Genomic DNA, 18,258 nt, shown 5'->3' with positions numbered 1-18,258 from the left:
CTGGTACCCAAGAAGGGCAAAGGGGGCCTACGGCCTATCTTGGACCTGCGGAACGTCAACGGCTTCCTCCGAAAGGAGATGTTCAAGATGCTGACTCTGGCTCAGGTCCTGGCTGCCCTGGACCCGGAAGACTGAATGGTAGCGTTGGACTTGCTGGACGCTTATTTCCACATCCCCGTCCTGCCGGCCCACCGGCGTTAACTGCGGTTCACGGTAGGTCAAGAGCACTTTCAATTTACCGTGCTCCCCTTCGGCCTTACCAGCGCCCCACGGGTGTTCACAAAGGTGATGGCGGTGGTCGCAGCTCATCTGCGCAGGTTAGGGGTGTCAGTCTTTCCCTACCTAGACGACTGGTTGTTGAAGGCGGGCTCGCCCCAGACAGTCTTCAGCCACCTCCAGACTACGGCCGACCTCCTCCATTTGCTGGGGTTCTCCATCAATGTGCCGAAGTCGCACCTGTGTCCCTCTCAGAAGCTCCTCTTCATCGGAGCGGTTCTCGACTCGGCGCAGTTTCGGGTTTACCCTCCCGAACAGCTGGTTCGGGATAACACTCTGTTCATCACCACCCCCTTTAAGACTGATTTGCATATAGCCAGGTTCTGAGCTGGGATGGTGCAGTGAGATAAATAACGGTGATGGATCAGGCCCTGATCTTTGGACTGGGTAAGAGTGGTCTGCTTAATTCGGACACTCTGTTCATCACCACCCCCTTTTCTGAATCGGTTCGGGATATACAGGCTCTGATTCCCATCTTCCAGCCGTTATCCTGAGTCTCGGTCAGGTTGACGCTGCGGCTTCTGGGGCTGATGGCCTCCTTCATCCTTCTGGTGCATCACGCCAGGTGGCGGATGCGAGCTCTGCAGTGGAACTTGAAGTTTCAGTGGGCCCAGCATCAGGGCAACCTGTCCGATCATGTCTTGATATCGGAGGGCACTGCGAAACAACTGCAGTGGTGGCTCACGGACCGCGACTGGGTCAGTGGCAGATCCCTCTCCCTACCCCACCCGGAGCACGTGGTTGTGATGGACGCGTCCCTCCAGGGCTGGGGAGGCCACATGGGAGAGGCGGAGATCGGAGGCCTCTGGTCTCCGGCGGAGTCCCGGCTCCATATCAACCTTTTGGAGCTGCGGGCGATTCGTCTAGCACTGAAGGCATTCCTCCCCTCTGTCCGGGGGAGTGTAGTTCTGGTGTTCACGGACAACACCACCGCCATGTGGTACTGCAACAAACAAGGCGGGGTGGGGTCGTGGACACTATGCCAGGAGGCTCTACGCCTCTGGCAGTGGCTGGAACATCAGGGCGTGACCCTGGTGGTTCAACACCTGGCAGGCTCTCTGAATGCCAGGGCGGACGAACTCAGCCGTCGGTGCATGATGGATCACGAATGGCGTCTGAACTCGAACGTGGCGCAAGGCCTCTTTCCGCAACGGGGAGAGCCTTGGTTAGATCTATTCGCCACAGAAAAGAGCGCGCAATATCATCAGTTCTGCGAGTTGAAATTTCCAAGGCAGCACTCGCTCGGAGACGCTTTTCGTCGCGAGTGGAGTTGCGGTCTAATGTACGCCTTTCCGCCTATACCACTTCTGCCCAGAGTGCTGAAGAATATCAGGTGCGACCGGGCCCAGGTTATCCTTGTTGCTTCAGACTGGGCACGAAGATACTGGTATCCGGAGCTACTCAGCATGTCAGTCGATCCCCCGGTTTGTCTGCCTCTTCGGTAGGACCTTCTGTCGCAGCAGCACGGTCCTGCACCCGAACCTGTCCAGTCTCCACCTACAAGCTTGGAGATTGAGCGGCGGCAGTTGAGGCCTTTTGACTTGCCTCCCGAAGTCTGTGATGTCATTCTGGCAGCCAGGCGTCCCTCCACAAAGTCGGTATACGCCTGCAGGTGGAACAGATTTGTGGCATGGTGCACAGCAAAGGCTGTGGACCCTCTCTCTGCACCCCTTTCTGAAGTTCTACTCTACCTTCTTTCCCTTGCCCAGCAGGGCTCTGCTCTGGCAACTCTTAAGGGGTACCTTTCTGCTCTTTCCGCCTTCTTACGGCTACCTGATCAGCCTTCCTTATTCAAGTCCCCCATTGTAAATAGATTTCTGAAGGGCATCACACACGTTCCCTCCTGTTCCCTTCGTGATGCCCCAGTGGGACTTGAATCTTGTACTCACTTATCTAATGTGTGCTCCCTTTGAGCCGCTCCATAACTGTCCTCTCCGTCTTCTTACCCTGAAGACTGCTTTCCTGGTTGCCATCACCTCTGCCAGGAGTGTGAGTGAGCTCCAGGCTCTTCTACTCCACCTTTCCTCTCTGTTCATCCGGACAAGGTGGTGTTGCGTACACGACCTTCCTTTCTGCCCAAGGTTGTCACGGCCTTCCACATCGGGCAGTCCATCACCTTGCCCACCTTCTTTCCGCCTCCGCATCCCTCGAAAGAGGAAGAGAGGCTCCACCGTCTGGACCCAAAATGTGCGCTCTCTTATTACTTGGATCGCACACGCCAGTTCCGGGTGGATGACCAACTCTTTGTTGGTTACGTGGGCGCGAAGAAGGGAAAGGCGGTACACAAGACGACCATTTCACGGCGGATCATCATGTTACTCCATGGCCAAAAAGGAGCCCCCTGCTGGATTGCGGGCTCATTCCACTCGTGCCACGGCAACAACTGCCCTAGGCCGAGGAGTCCCCTTACAGGACATTTGCCAGGCAGCTACGTGGGCCTCGCTGCACACGTTCGCAAGACACTACTGCCTGGACAGTCCAGTCCGGAGGGATGGCTTCTTTGGCCGTTCCGTCCTCCAGGACTTTCTGGTGTGATATTGGTTCGCAGACCCACCACCGGGGTTGGTATTGCTGGGGTATCTATTCTAAGGTAAGGAATCTATCACTAACGTGTCTCTTTCAGATGCACAAGTTACTACTTGTGTAACGATATATCTGTAAGAGACATTAGTTAGTGATAGATTCCTTACCGACCCACCCATCCTCCCCGTTCTGCGAACCGATATCTAGGGTTAAGGTCATCCCCTTTCAGGGCCCTAGTTTCATGGCACCAGTGTTAGTTCTATCATGGCTCTGCGTATCTGGCGCGGAAAAGCTGTGTATCAGAACTGACGTCAGCGCGCATGGGCGGCGTCTAAGTACTCCGACGACGTCAATCCGGCGCTAACGACGACGGACGCGGAGCCGCAGACGACGCCTACCGACGCGCAGGGGTATTGCTACGCAAACATTTCCGGATCCAGTCTGACGCCTGGGGATATTCTAAGGTAAGGAATCTATCACTAACTAATGTCTCTTACAGATATATTGTTACACAAGTAGTAACTTGTGCTTCAAGATTGAACATCAAAATGTTTCCAGTATTCTATAATTGATTTCTGCTCCCCCAGGTTTCCTTCAGTACAGCAAAGAAGGAAGATTCTGGCAGTCATTGCATGAGCGAACATAAGTTTGCTCATTAATATTTTCTGCAACTATTCACTGGGACCAATGCACCTCACAGGGTCTATTTACCAAGGTAATTCATCCAGTGGTTAAAAGCAGCACGTGCTAATTCAAAACCGCTCTCCAATATCAACATTGTAATTTACAGAGGTGCCGGTACATAAGACATGAACACCGCCTGTACAACGGAACCAACAAAGTTAGAAAAGGGAATTCATAGGTTCGAGTTTGTATGTGATTTTTACAGGGTTTATATAGATGATATTTATAGTCTTTGAAATAGCGTATGTCGTGACTTGCTTGACTGAAGGATGCACAGAACAGGAAGATAATGGAGTGACCTGCTCCGTAAGATTCCAGTTGTGGCTCTGTACTTCCCTTCTATGTGATGTTGGTAAGTTTTTTTTCTCCTCACAGTGCTTCAGTTAAAAGCACTGTAAATCGCTTGTGGACTTGACCTGCCACTGCTTCTTTGCTTAAGTGGTTACCGTTCCTGTTGCTGAGATCTGTTTCTAACCTACAAAGGGGCCAGATAAAATAGGGGGTGCAAAGGAGAGAAAAGGGCACGCAATAGAAAGGGACTGGAAGTTTAAAGGAAATGAGTGCGAAAAAATAAACACTGTGGTGCTATTGAGAATTGCAAACCTTTACACAGAAAGAATACATTTACTCTAACAGATATAATAACCTCCTCCACGGCTCCTAATGTATTGATACTGAGTCTGTTTTTGCAGAATTCAAATCTGTGACTCTGCAGCCGGCATGCAAACCATCACGCACTCTTGGACAGGATGCTGATAAAATCCTCTGTCTCTCAGAACACACACACATGAGCTCTGTTCCTCAAACCCCAGGGCAGAAAACAACAAACAGTTATGAGCGCACAACAGAAAACGAAGGTACAGCCGACAATCTTACCGAGCGCCTGGGATGAGTAGCAGGTGGCAAAGGGAACAAGGCTGTGCGCTAAGCTCACGCTCGACTGACGCTTCTTCTTACTCGGCGTACTGCGTCACTAAATGCAAAAGTCCAAGAGCCCTAATCTGCCCGCAGACGTCATCACGCGACACACCCACACATGGGAGGCAACACAGTACCAGGTCGCGACACACAGTTTGGAAAGCTCAGGTCTAATGTCTTGATAAAACCTACAAAAAAAGCATAAAGTGCATCATAAACAGGGTAGTTTTCCCATCGCATGGATTCCTATGAATTGTTTTGTTCCATTTTTCATGTCTTGAGAATGCCACCAGTACGTGTATCATGCCCAGCCGTTAGCCTAGTCAAATAAAATCTATCTTGCACATCTGATAGAGACATCTAGCCACAGATTCCTTAACTGAGAATATCCCCAGACGTCAGACTGGATCTGGAAAACTTTTTGCAGCAGCACCTCTGCGCGCAGGGAGGTGGCGCCGCCTGGCTCAGCCCTGATGTCGTCTCCGGACAGGACGTCAGCGAAGCAATATAGGACCCTACCCGCGGGCTGATGTCAGTTTCCTTCTTTTCCGTGTCCCAACGCGGATCCAGGAGTAAGCGGTTCCTCTGGCCTGTTTCTTCAGGCCTCTTCGACGCCTCTGGCGTCCGGTAACAGTGTGTGATGCCTTCAGGCTTTAAGGCGTGTGAGATCTGTGCACGTCAGATGTCAGCGACGGATCCGCACGTGATTTGTATATGGTGTTTCGTAATACACCACACCTCCGAGGAGTGTGGCGCCTGCCGGCAAATACGGCCTATAGTCCCTGCGGGAGTGAAGTAGTTGGTCGCCTGGATGTCACGCGCTGAGCCTCCACGTCGATCGCCCTCTCGGGCTGGGTCTTCGGTTCGCGTACGCTTCCAGAGTTGGTCCCACGGACGTCATTCGCCGGACTCAGGTAAGCGTAGACGCCAGACACGCAGGTCGCTGACCTCGCACTCCCGTGATGGCGTGGCTCATAGCTCCCGCTCCCAACCGGACACGGGCCTCCAGGAGTTGAACCCAGTTTACCCACCCTTTCTGGGTGCTGGGGCAACTCGGACCCAGATGGAAGCCTACTTAAAGGCTTTGTGCTCCATCTTTGGGTCACCTCCTCTCCCTGGTGAGACTCCGGACCCCACAGAGGAGATAGGCACTCAGGTCGGGTCTTCGCCGGTGGGTTCGTCCTCTGTGCCGACTGAGTGTCTCAACTCCGGTTCGTGGTGACGTTGGGGCTTGGCCCGGAGTTGCCTCCCAACCAGAAGTCGAGCTTTTCTGCTCTGTCTCCGCATAGCCCCTTATGGCCATCGGCGGAGGCGGCACCACGGACGTCGACTTCTGATTAACCTCCTCCCTCTCCGCCGTTCTCGGCAGTGGAAGAGTTGACGCCGGTACACGATCCGGCCGGGTCACCTCTTGTTGAAGTCGACACAGATACGACGCCGTTCCGATGTCGGTTGACGCCAATGACTGCGCCGGTCTCTATTATTCCTCTCTTGGAAGGGTACACGGACCCGGAGCACCCGGGGTTGTTCCCACACCCTTTGGCTCCGATGCCTCTTGGGCAGTGGCCCCTTGTGCTGCCAGCTGAGGGACGCGTTAGCTTGCAGCCGTCCCCTACTGAGGGCCTGTTGTCGCCACCCAGGTTGCCTACAGAGGCTGTAGAGACTTTTTTGCAGGGTATTCACAGGGCTTCTGCGATTTTACACATGCACCCTCATCAGTCTCCTTGTCTTTGGATCCATTGTTGGATCTCCTCCATCAGGGTGCAGTGGACGTAGAGCCCGTGCTGTCTTTTGGCGGGTTGTTGTTCGACACCCTCTTTGGCACATGGGCTCGTCCCTCCTCGGGAGACCCTGTAGATCGGGCCGTAGCACATCGGCATCAGCCGGCTCCAGGGGATCCTGCCTGTTTGTCCCTTCATCCTGGGGCAAAGGGCCGGGTAGTCCAGGTGGCTCTTGCCACGCAGCCTTCCTCCCTTACAACCTCCTACTAGGGAGTCTCGTTGGTTGGAGACATTTGGCCGCCATCTTATTGCGTCCACTAGTTCGGGCATCAGTGCTCTGAACACGACTTGCATGTTTGACCGAGCCTCTAGTGCCATTTGGGACATTGAGTGCCTCCTTCCCACTCTCCCTGAAAGTCCTCGTGCTGACCTGGCTTGTCTCCTTCGTGACAGCTGAGAGATGGCACAATTCACCATTCGGTCGGCCATCAATACCACGGACTCAGTGGGTCGGGCGATGGCCAGGTTTGTTGCTCTGCGTAGCCACACCTTGCTGCGCGACGGTGGTTTCCCTGAGAATGTGAGGGAGAGTCTTTGGGATTTACCATTTGATGGTGTTCCTTTTTGATGATCATGCGGCATCCGCTGTCGACCGCCTCATGTCTGGCGTGCCATGAGTTTATTCTCGTCCGTTTGTGGACGTTTTCTTACTGTATGCAGTGTTGTCTCTGCTTTATATGGGCCCTGGGTTCATTAGGTAATACCCAGACGGCCTGGGCGGATTCTCGGCGTGGTTACTTCTCCTTCTTGCAGCTGGTCGGCTGCTTATGTTTTTTGTTGTTGCTCTGTCTAGGAGTTCACACTCAAGAGGTACTCCTTGTTGGGGTTGAGACGTACCCTATGTGGAGCATTTGTTGGCTATTGTATAGCTGCCTCCCTCACACAGAAGGCTTGGTAGGCTTCTGGGGAGTCTTTTGTCGATGGATTACCCTGCAGCTGTCACTGTAGTCTTTTCTACTGTTGGGGTCCAATTGTCTCGATTCGGCATGCATCTTCCGCTGCGGACGTCCCACTTGTAGACGGCCTCTGGGCGGGGCCCCTTCGCTGCCCCAAGCACGAAGGGCTGCCTTGGCACGATTCTTCTGTTATCCATGGGCGTCCAGTGGATGCTCCATAGTACGTTCACGGAGGGCTTTCGCTCCCTTACCCTTCCTTTTGCTTCGGCGATGCCTAGCTCTTCTCTCATCCCCGCGAGGAGTCTTATTTCTTGCAGTTCAGCCCTGTCTGGACTTCGTTCTTCCAAGGTGGCGTTTTAGCCACATTCGACATTACTGTATGTGGCCTTGTGCCCTGCTTTCCTGAGCACTTTCCCGGCACGGTTTCCTCTCCCCTGCTGTCTTCCGAGCAGGAGTTTGTTGTGCCTCTACTTCAGGCTGCTGCTGCTCTCTGTGAGAGTGTTCTCTTCAGGACATTCTTGTCCTAGATTGTGTTGTATGTACATCACTTCACAATTCATGGGGGCGTGGCCAAGTACGCGATGTGAGAGGACGTGCCCGGGCTGAGCTCCGAGCGAAGCTCCCCTTCCACGGGCTATTTCTCCTACATTTCCTGTGGCACCGGGCCCAAACTTGAACCGAGTGCCCCCGGGACCCTGATCAGCCACCACTGAACTTTTCGGACGGATCGGAGTACCCGACCCTCCGACCGCCGACTGCCGTGGCAACTGCCCGCCCAGGGCTCACTTCCGGTCGGCGACCCCATCTACCTGAGGCCGGGGATCCGGACCAGCGAGGTAGGCCGCAACGCGTGTGCACTCCCCGGCGCAATCCAGTGGGGGAGGGAGATCGTGGCGCAACACCGGCCACCCCCCCAGCGCTCCTTCTACGCAGGGGCCCCAGACACGACTGTAAGGCATAACAACCTGGCTCGCAACGGGCTGTGCAATCGGCCCACCCTGCCAACCTGGCACTGGGGACATCCTGCCAGGCCCTGTGAGCGCCGGAGAGGGATTGCACTCGACCATTTGGGGGCCCACACGGACAGCACTACCCCTGGTTCCCGGCAAGCTACAGCGAGGGTTGGCCCGCTCTGCCCCCTGGGCCCCCACACTCACCCATCGCCTTGAAACAGGCCCAGCAAGGGGGAAGAGACCACATCGCCACGCCCGATACCCCCGGCGAACCCACTGCTCAGGGATCCCAGAGGTTACAAGCAGGCACGCCACACTGGCCCGCAGCGCCCTGTGCCACTGACCCGCCTTGCCAGCCGGCGCTGGGGACTTCCCGCCAAACTTGGCGGACGCCGGAGGACGATCGCGCTCCACTGTTTGGAGACCCACCCTGACGGCATCGCCCCTGGGCCTGATCGACCAGCAACGGAGGCTGTGAGGCCCTATCTCCTGGACACCTGTACCCGCCCACTCCCCAGAAATAGACACTGGTCAATGCCGGGCCCGTCTAACACCGAGGAGCCCGGCCCACACGACGCGCAAACTGCGGCCACGTTGGGGCGACCCATCTGACAATCGGCCCTATACTAGGGGGACCGCCCAGGCCCACGCGGGTGAGAACCCAGAGCAGCCCCGCACTCTCCACTTCAGCCAACCCGGTACTGAACTTCACGGTGCCCCCACACGACGCTTGGTGGCGTCTAGGATCACCCGACAAAGCGTGCCTTCCCAGGCCCGCAGGACAGACTCAACCGGAGGGACCAAACGGCACGACCTGGAAACCCACCGCATGACGCTGCCGAGAGGTCATTTGCATTAGAGACGTTCGCAGTGACGGCCGATGCACTTGGGGATTCTCGTACCAGACAAAGAACAGCTATCTCGTCCTCCCCAGTCGGTGTCACAGCACCGAATCCTATAGTCCTATGGTACAGTGGTCCCCCCCTCCTACCTCGCGGACCACACGCCACCTGGCACGGGCGGAGCAGACTGCCTGACCAGCAGAGGCCAGCGTGCACAGGCCCCAACAGTGTTCATCGCGAGAGCCTGCCCAATCGGCTGCCTACCTGTGACGACCACCCACATGTCAGGGGGGACCAGAGCGAAGACCGGCACCGGTGGGACACTGAGCAGAGGAAAGATGGTGAAGAACACAGAGACTGACCAAACTGCCTCCAAACTGGACACTATGCTGGCGGCCATGGAACGCCTAGAGGAATCCATGCAGCTAACCCGTACGTCACTAGAGAACAGGATCGATAAGGTGGCTGTGGACCTGACGCTCCTTCGAGCGGACCACAAGAAACTGTCCGACCGCACCACGTCCTTGGAACAAACGATGGCGGAGACCACACCCAAGCTGGCGCAGACAGATAAGCACGTCCGTGACCTGCTCAACCGGGTGGAGTTCCTCGAGGACAGAGCGGAGGATGCAGAAGGACGGGCCAGAAGAAACAATGTACGCATAGTAGGCCTGCCGGAACGATGGGAACGGAGGGAGACGGCGGAACATATGGAGACCTGGCTCAGAGAGCTACTGCCGGAAGGCACACTGTCACCGCACTTTGTGGTGGAAAGAGCGCACAGGGTGCCATCCGGTCCACCCCCGGAGGGCTCCAACCCGAGGCCAATGCTCATGCGGGTGTTGAACTACCGTGACCGGGACGCCATTCTCCGCGAAACGCGGAAACTATTGGACATACAGGTAGACAACGCCAAGGTGATGTTCTTCCCTGATTACACCATACAAGTCCAACGTCGACGTCAATCGTTCCTCGAGGTGAAACAACGGCTGACGCCTGGCTCTCAAGTACTCCTTGCTGTTCCCGGCACGCCTCAGAGTGGTGGCACAGGACAAAACCCACTTCTTCGATACTCCAGAGGCGGCGGCGGCCTGGCTGGATTCAGGAGTAGATGCGAACTACGAACCCGCGCCGAAGGAGCAACGCCGCAACCGAGGTACCCGCAGGCGGAGACAACGACACGCCTCGAGGGCCGGGTCGCCGAACAAGGACGCAGAAATTGGCCCCACTCCAGAACAAATACAGTCTGAACAACAAGAGGCCATCCGAATAGCAGCTGAGATCAGCGGGTCACAATCACCCATCCTGATTTCCAACGCAAGCCCAAGATCACGCGGGAGCGAGGACGACGACTTCATGTACGGACTGCCAGATGACTCGAATACAGAGGGCCTACCGGACGTCACACCCCAAACATCGGATCAGATAGTATAAGCGACCCTCCACAGCCTAGCCCTGGCTAGGCCACTGCAACCGACATCTCGGAACAGTTTGATAAACTTCCAAGGCTGACCCGATCGGAGATCCACATTGGCACTTCTGGGGACCCCGGCAGCTACGTCCAGCCTCATCTCCGGGATCTGAGCTCTACTCCCGGACCCCCCCACCTACCGACCCGTCACGGAACCGCCGTGACCCCGGGAGAGGAGCCGGAGCGGTTCCACTGGCACACCACCGGGAACAAAAATTTGGAGGGGTGGACGGACCCCTAGAGGTGAGTGCCCCCCCCTGAGGGAAAAACTGATGGGATCCCCCCCCCCACACCCCTGGGGCGGACTATCCGAGACCTGTAACATTGGGAACTCTGACCTGTCTGCGGACACTGCCACTGACTTTTGGTGCCCCTTGACCCACTGCCCGTGGTGGGGAGCCGCCATGGCTCTCTTGGCGACTTGAACTAACTTGTTCCACCCAAGTGCTGAACTTCGTCATCCCCCCATTGAACTAACGGATTGATTGAGCTCGATAGAGCGTTTGGGCGACGACTTGTTCTGTTGTTGCCCTTTTGGTATTATGTTTTTGTTAAAGTTCTTCCTTTTGAGACTAGTGTTGACACTGAAGTGTTACAACGTGCATCCCTGGTTCTGTGGGAGTGGGCGAGGGGAACAAATGGTCACTGTTCGCGGCTGCTGTGCGTGTGTGGGGGGGGCGGGTGCTTGGGCGCAATGAACACTGTGATGGCTACGGTTAAATTTTGTACCTGGAATGTCAGGGGCATGCACACACCCTCACGTAGATACCAGGTGTACTCATACCTTAGGAGACATCAGGTCCAGATTGCACTACTACAGGAGACACACCTGGTCGCCACTGAGGTAGCCGCACTTCGCCGCAGGTGGAGGGGGCAGATATTCGCCACAACCTTTTCAGCGTTTGCACGGGGGACCCTGATCTGGGTTAGGCCCGGGGTTTCATTCGCACTAACACACAGCAATATCGACACTGAGGGGCGCTACGTCTTCATACAGGGCAGACTAGACGGGCAGCAGATTGTCATAGCCTCCATTTACGCACCTAATGTAGAGCAGGGGAAATTGTTTGCGCGCTTATCGGCAGTAATTGCGCCCTGGCCAGACGTACCCTTGATGATAGGTGGGGATTACAACTGCGTACTAGATGTTTCCCTTGACCGCTCGTCCCCCCCAGCAGCAATCGCCCCAGCGCAGGCAACTTTCAGAGCCCTACTTGATTGGGCAACACAATGGAACTTACAGGATGCCTGGCGAGTCAGGAATCCCACTGCCCGGGTGTATTCCTATTACTCGGGAGCCCACTCACTGCATGTCAGGTTAGATAGATACATGCTGTCCCGCGACCTAATTCCCTCCGTGACAGACGCAGACTACTTGGGACGGACGCACTCTGACCATAACCCCCACACACTGGTATATGGATGGAGGCGCCCACGTCCACCCGTACCCACATGGCGCTTGCAACCAGATCTCCTACTCGACACACCATTCCGGGAGGAGATGTCCAGGAGAATCATACAATATTTCGAAGACAACAACGACTCGACCTCCTCCCCGAGAATCGAGTGGGACGCCTTTAAGGCGGTTACCCGGAGAGGCTGCCTCGGTGTGCAGGCGGGCCTGCGAGGTCAGGTAGAGAGGGATCTGATAAGAGCGGAGGAGGCACTACTAGATAAAGAATGGGAGGTGACGAGAGGCGATGATTCCCAACTGATTTCGGCAAGGGCGGATCACGCTGTATTGATGGAGCGCCTAAAGAACATTAATTTCGCAGCGCACTCCGCGCGCGCACACGGCGCGGGAGATAAACCTGGCAGGCTGCTGTCATGGCTGATACGGCAAGACACGCAATCCGCGTCGGTCCTGTCGATCCGCACGACCCAGGGCATCGAGGTCTACACCCAGACACAGATCCATGAGGCGTTCACGTCACATTACAGGTCCCTGTATAGCTCGCGGCTGCGGGCCACTGTGGTGGAGATCACGGACTATCTGACGACTCTGCAGCTCCCAACAGCTACTGCTGCCCACCAGACTGAGCTGGGCGCTGCGCTCACCGGTGAGGAATTACGGGAAGTGATTTTCTCCCTCTCCAATAGCAAAGCACCGGGCCCCGACGGACTCCCGGCAGAGTTCTGTAAAGCCTACTCACTGGTGTTAATACCGGAACTGCTGAGAATGTATAAGGCGGCATTGGAAGATGCTGAACTCCCGGCGTCCCTAAACGAAGCCAACGTGGTCTCTCTGCTGAAACCGGGTAGAGAAGCGAACGAACTCGGCTCATACAGACCACTGGCGCTCCTCAACACCGATTACAAAATATTGGCGGCGACGCTGGCTCGGAGGCTTGCACCGCTGGTCCCCACACTGGTACACACTGACCAAAATGGCTTTGTGCCCACCCGGAGCACGTCCTACAATCTACGCCGTTTTTTTAGGATCCAGCGGTATGCGACCCCCACCTGGCCATGTTCAGGGTGTATCGTGCTCAATCTGGAAAAAGCGTTCGACTCGGTGGAATGGCCGTATCTCCTCCGAGTCCTCGAGAAATACGAACTAGGCGAAGCCTTTATCCAGATGGTGAGGCTCCTCTATCAAGCGCCCGAGGTACGCGTCCGGACTGGACGGTTGTTCTCTGACAGGATCCGCATTGGGCGGGGTACCAGGCAGGGCTGCCCCCTCTCCCCTATGATATTCGCCTTGGCGATGGAGCCGTTGGCGGAACTGCTCCGCACCTCCGGCGTCACATGGGGCATCCCACTAGCAGACTGCACACACTCGGTGTCTCTGTATGCCGACGATCTATTACTGTACATCAGAGACCTCACACGTATACCCGAGGCAATCACAGACATCTTCCGAACATTCGGAGACATGTCGGGGCTCCACGTTAACTGGGCCAAATCGGGAACCTATGCATTCAGTAGCGAGATGCCGCAATGTGAGGTACGCATGATGGGGGAGACGCTCCGGTGGCACCCGACGGTATTCAGGTACCTAGGGATCTTGATATACCGAGACCCCGTGGATCTCCTGGAGGGCAACCTGGTGAGCTATATCCTCGCTCACGGCCCAGGTCACGTTCTGGAACTCCCTCCCACTGAATGTGCTGGCCAGAGTGGCACTAACCAAAATGATAATGCTCCCCCGGCTCCTTTATTATTATGCTAACCTGCCAGTGTATGTGCCGACGCGCATATTCAGAGGACTGGAGACTCTCACCAGGCACCTCATTTGGAACAAAGGGAGACCCCGGGTAGCATTAAAGACCCTATATGCGGCCACGGACGCTGGAGGCTTAGCTGTCCCCAATCAGGAGCTATATTACTTAGCAGCCCAGCTACAATGGGTCGCTTACTGGCTGAGCGGCAAGAACCTGATGGACACGGCCACGGCCGACACCACCCTGTCCCCCGTACAGGTGCTAACACTCTTCCACCCCCTAACGCAGGGGCGACACCCCAGACAAGTCCATGTAGCGCTCGCGAAGCGGTGCTTTGCGCGGGCCCTCAGACTCACCAAAGGTACAGTGCCCTATGCTCCGAACCTACCTCTACTAGGGACTCCCCTAGGCACTGGCATACTGTCCTCGACTGAGCTACGCAGCTGGACTGCGGCAGACTTAGACGACCTGAGCGGCCTATATAGCGACGGAGTGCTGTTGCCCTTCGAGACCCTGGCCACGGATACCGAGCTGCCAGCAGGTCAGTTCCTGGCACACGCCAGACTCCTCCATGAGCTGACGAAGGCGTGGGGCGACATGAGCCAAGAACCGCCCACCCATCTACTCATCCAGTACCTACACGTGATGGGCGATGGGTCTCATATAGTGCACTGGCTGGCGCAGGCACTGCACAGCCATACCCAATTCTCCTCCCAAAGACTGAGGGAGAAGTGGGCGACCGACCGGGGCTCCGACTGGACGGACAAACAGTGGGCCGCGATATTAGCGGGCGCTAAAAATATTCCCCGCAACGCGCGATTTAAAACCATTCAATATTATATCATTCACCGCGCGTATTTGTCTCCTGACAAATTGAACCGCTATTTTGGACTCACTTCGTCGGCGTGTCCCAGATGCGGCCTCCTGGACTCGGACTTCCTGCACGCACTCTGGAATTGCGCCCACCTCGCCTCGTACTGGTCCGCGGTCACTGACACGCTGACGGCAGCCACAGGCGAAACTCTCCCCAGGACGTGGGAAGTATGCCTACTGGGACTCTACAAGAGAACCAAGCAGACCAAGCTACGGGCGCGCTTTTGGGACTTAGGCCTCATTACGGCTAAACGCCTCATCACGAAACGGTGGAAAAGTGCCACTCCACCGCGCCCTGCGGACTGGCGTCGCTCTCTTGGCAACTGGGCCCGTGCAGAGAGTGTGTCTCTACACAGAGAGGAGACCGCTGGCCTACGGAAATATCCGATCGCCCAAGACTGGGACGCTACCCTGATCGCGTACCATCGGTCGTGCACCCAGGCCGGTATAGAATGCCACCCCGACGCGGAATAGAGGGGGCCCAGTTAATTGCTGTCCATGTTGGGCGCGGTGTTTCCCCCCTCCCCCCCCGCCGCCGCCTCCCCCCTCCCCCCCTCCCCCCCTCCTTCCACCCTCCCCCCCCCCTCCTTCCCCCCCCCCCACCACCTGCCCCGACCGCTGAGACCTTCCACAACAAGAGATGTCCCCTGCCACTCCCCGCCGCTGCCCTTCCCCCCCCGCTGCCCCCCCCCTCCTCCGCCCTGCAGCCGCAGCAACACCACATCCTCAATTACACCCGCTCCTGCGCAGCCCATATAGGGTGCACCACACACAGCTAGGGTTCTAGATACACTACCACACGCACAAACACTAGTCCAACAGTTGTTGAAATGTTTCTCCCTCCCCCTCTTCTTTTACTTCCCAGTTATATCTTCTGGTTGACGCAGAGATTGTTAATGATGTACTCACGCTAATGCTTGATCCCCGCTCCCAATTTCCATATCACACAATGCCAGCTGAATGCTTCCAAGCACAGGAGGCGGAAACCCAGCGACCCATATGACGACGCGGGATATGATCCGGCCCTTGCTCACTACTGTGCTAATCAGGGAACACAACTTACAACAATGACTGTTGGACTTCATGACCACTCTGATCCTTATGCAGTGCTACGAGCCGCGAGCACTGCAGCACGAGACATTTCCTAGCACTGCCACTTGTGAACTAATGCATCTCCACTGGCTATTGTTTATTTTCACTCATATATGATTGACATGTCATTATGTGCTGCTAGCCGAGTGCCGTTTGTAGTAATGCTTCATTGTTATGACATTGTGTGACTACTACTTAACTCATCTGTGAAACTAAATAAAGTTTGGGACCGTTGGTCTTAAAAAACAAATCACTTCACAATTCATGTTACTCTATGTACAGTCGTGATGTCTTTTTACCATATTGCTCAGTCTGCCAGTCTCTCTCGCGAGGGTCCGTGGATCCTCCTTGCTGAAGAGCTGGTGTGGCTTCTGGATCTGGCCATTGTCCTGTCCAGTTCAGATGCAGCATAGCTGTTGGTTGCTTTCGCTTTCTTTAGCGGTTCATCTTTCATGGCTGCGGCTTTTCTTGATGGGTGTTCTGACCGGCGCTCTCCCCACAACTATGGGTCGTGCATGCTGGATGCTTGCTGCGGTGTCCATAGTCTTGCCCCCTCCCTGCTTCTGTGGGTGCAAGACTTCTATGTGTGTGCAGTGGGTCGGATCCCCTCTCAGGTTGCCTACCTGGTGTGGCATCTCGCGCATTCAGGCTTTTCCTGGCGGCTCTCATTTGTGCCTCTCCTTTTCCTCAATGTGGTTATTGCGGTACACCCGGTTCTTCAGTGTCCTTCTGGCCCCACATGCTTCTCTATTTCTACATGCATGGTTATATTTCTTTCTACCTTGTTCTCCTCCCTTTCCTATGTCTGGTACAGTGGTGCTTAGGCAATGGTGAGTCTTGTGTCTCGTGTACACAGGCTCTTCCTGGGCATGGTCAGCATCTCTCCGCTGCGCTCCATTATTCCTGGTTGACATGCTTTCAAGGTGCGTCTTCTCATGTTGTGCATGTTCAGCACTTATGCTCGGGCTCGGTCGTACCGTTGTGCCCTCTGGCTGGATCTCTCTCTCTTTTGCAAGGATCTCCGGTAGCTTTTTATCTGAAAGAGACACATTAGTGATAGATTCCTTACCTTGGAATATCCCCAGGCGTCAGACTGGATCCGGAAATTTTTGCGTAGCAGTACCCTTGCGCGTCGGTAGGCGTCGTCTGCGGCTCAGAGTCCGTCGTCGGCGGGCCATTTGACTTGCCTCCTGAAGTCTGTAACATCATTCTGGCAGCCAGGCGTCCCGCCACAAAGTCGGTATACGCCTGCAGGTGGAACAGATTTGTGGCATGGTGCACGTAGGAGAGTAGGGTCTGCAATCCTATGGTCACCCCAGATTTTTGCTTTTTGCTTCACTGGTTTACGACTTACCTTGGCTATGGGCCTGCTAATCAGACCCACAGCCTTAGCTGTTCTCTCTCTAAATTGACATCCATGTACTTTAGGTGCATTTACCAATTGGTATTGGGTCACACTTGTAAGTCCTTGTACAGTGTACCATAGGTACCCAGGGCATAAGTGAACCCAGGGCCTACCAGGGGCTGCAGCATGTATTATGCCACCCCTGGCTGGCCATCCAAATCTGGCACATCTAGCTGATCAATCAGCCGGGGCAAGGTGGTGTAATCACCCTTTGCTTTAGATATAGTATACCTATATCTAACCCTACCATGGACACATATACTCCTATAAGTCACTCCTATGGCAGGCCTTAACAATCCTGGAGGCAGAGTGCTTGGAATTATGTGAGATAGTGCTCTGGCATGAGCTGAGCCTGTCTACAGCTTTCGGAACCAAGTCCTTTAGCTGTTTCCCTGATAACGCTATACCATATACTCTTAAGTGCATTATAACCTCGCGGTTATTGCGAACTTTGGCATAGCATTATCAAAACATGTCGAGTAAGGTGTCATACAAATTGGAATACTACCCCCTCGCCAATTCTGGCGACGAGGGTAGCATTCCACCATTTTAGAGGGACACAACATGTATGTAACTGTGAACCCCGGTTAAAGTTAACCCGAGCCTCAGCATCACAAAATGGATGCTGCCACCACAGACACAAGTCTGACCTCCTGCTGCTGGGAGTCCTTCCAGCGAGGGAGGCTTGGACAAAGGGTTTCCTGCCTTGGGAGGTGCTAGCACCACCCCAGACAGGATTTTGTGTATTAGGTAGGACAGGGCTGAAAGGAATGAGACATGCCTGGGGCACACAAGGTGCCCTGTGCATACACCGGTTCAAACCAGTTGCTGGGGCACTCCAGCCCCAGCTCTGGCGCGAGACCGGACAGAGGATAGGGGGTGTAACCATCCCCCTTCCTGGTCCCACCCATGGGAGGGACCTAGTGATAGTGCTGCCTCCTTTAGCAGGATAAAGGTAGGAGCTGGTCCCACTCCAAATCAGATTAATCCTGAACTGAAACTCTACAAAAAGAAACTCTGGACGTCGACTTTCTACACAGAAGACTGAAGAAATCTCCCTTGTGGGCAAGGAGTGTCCACCCTGCACAAGCAGGCACCATCAGCGTCCAGCGGCTTTACTTTGTCGTCTTCCCTCGAGGATCCATACTTCAGAGCCCGACGAGACCCGGATTCCCAGACCTCTCCGACCTCTACCTACATCTGCAGCTCAGCTGAGATCCGTGGGTGTGACGAGACACGTGGGACTTGCCATCTTGGAGAAACTGCACTTCGCTTCCAGCACGACTTCTGAGGTAACCTCGACGAAGTGCTTTGGGGAATGAGAAGCCCCAGCCCTGAGCAGCTCCTGCACCGAAGACCAGCCCTCCAGCATCCACGAGA

General features: G+C 55.4%; 1 protein-coding gene across 4 annotated transcripts in view; it reads left to right on the top strand.

The window, feature by feature from the left end:
- USP9X (ubiquitin specific peptidase 9 X-linked) overlaps positions 1-18,258 on the top strand; it is a 1,749,911-nt gene that overhangs the window by 1,243,027 nt on the left and 488,626 nt on the right. The gene's annotated exons all lie outside the window — the stretch shown is intronic.

Source organism: Lissotriton vulgaris, chromosome 8 (genome assembly GCF_964263255.1).
Source record: "Lissotriton vulgaris chromosome 8, aLisVul1.2, whole genome shotgun sequence".
In the NCBI taxonomy this organism is placed as follows: domain Eukaryota; kingdom Metazoa; phylum Chordata; class Amphibia; order Caudata; family Salamandridae; genus Lissotriton; species Lissotriton vulgaris.
The sequence above is the reverse complement of the archived record's forward strand: the minus strand, read 5'-3'. Positions and strand labels throughout refer to the sequence as shown.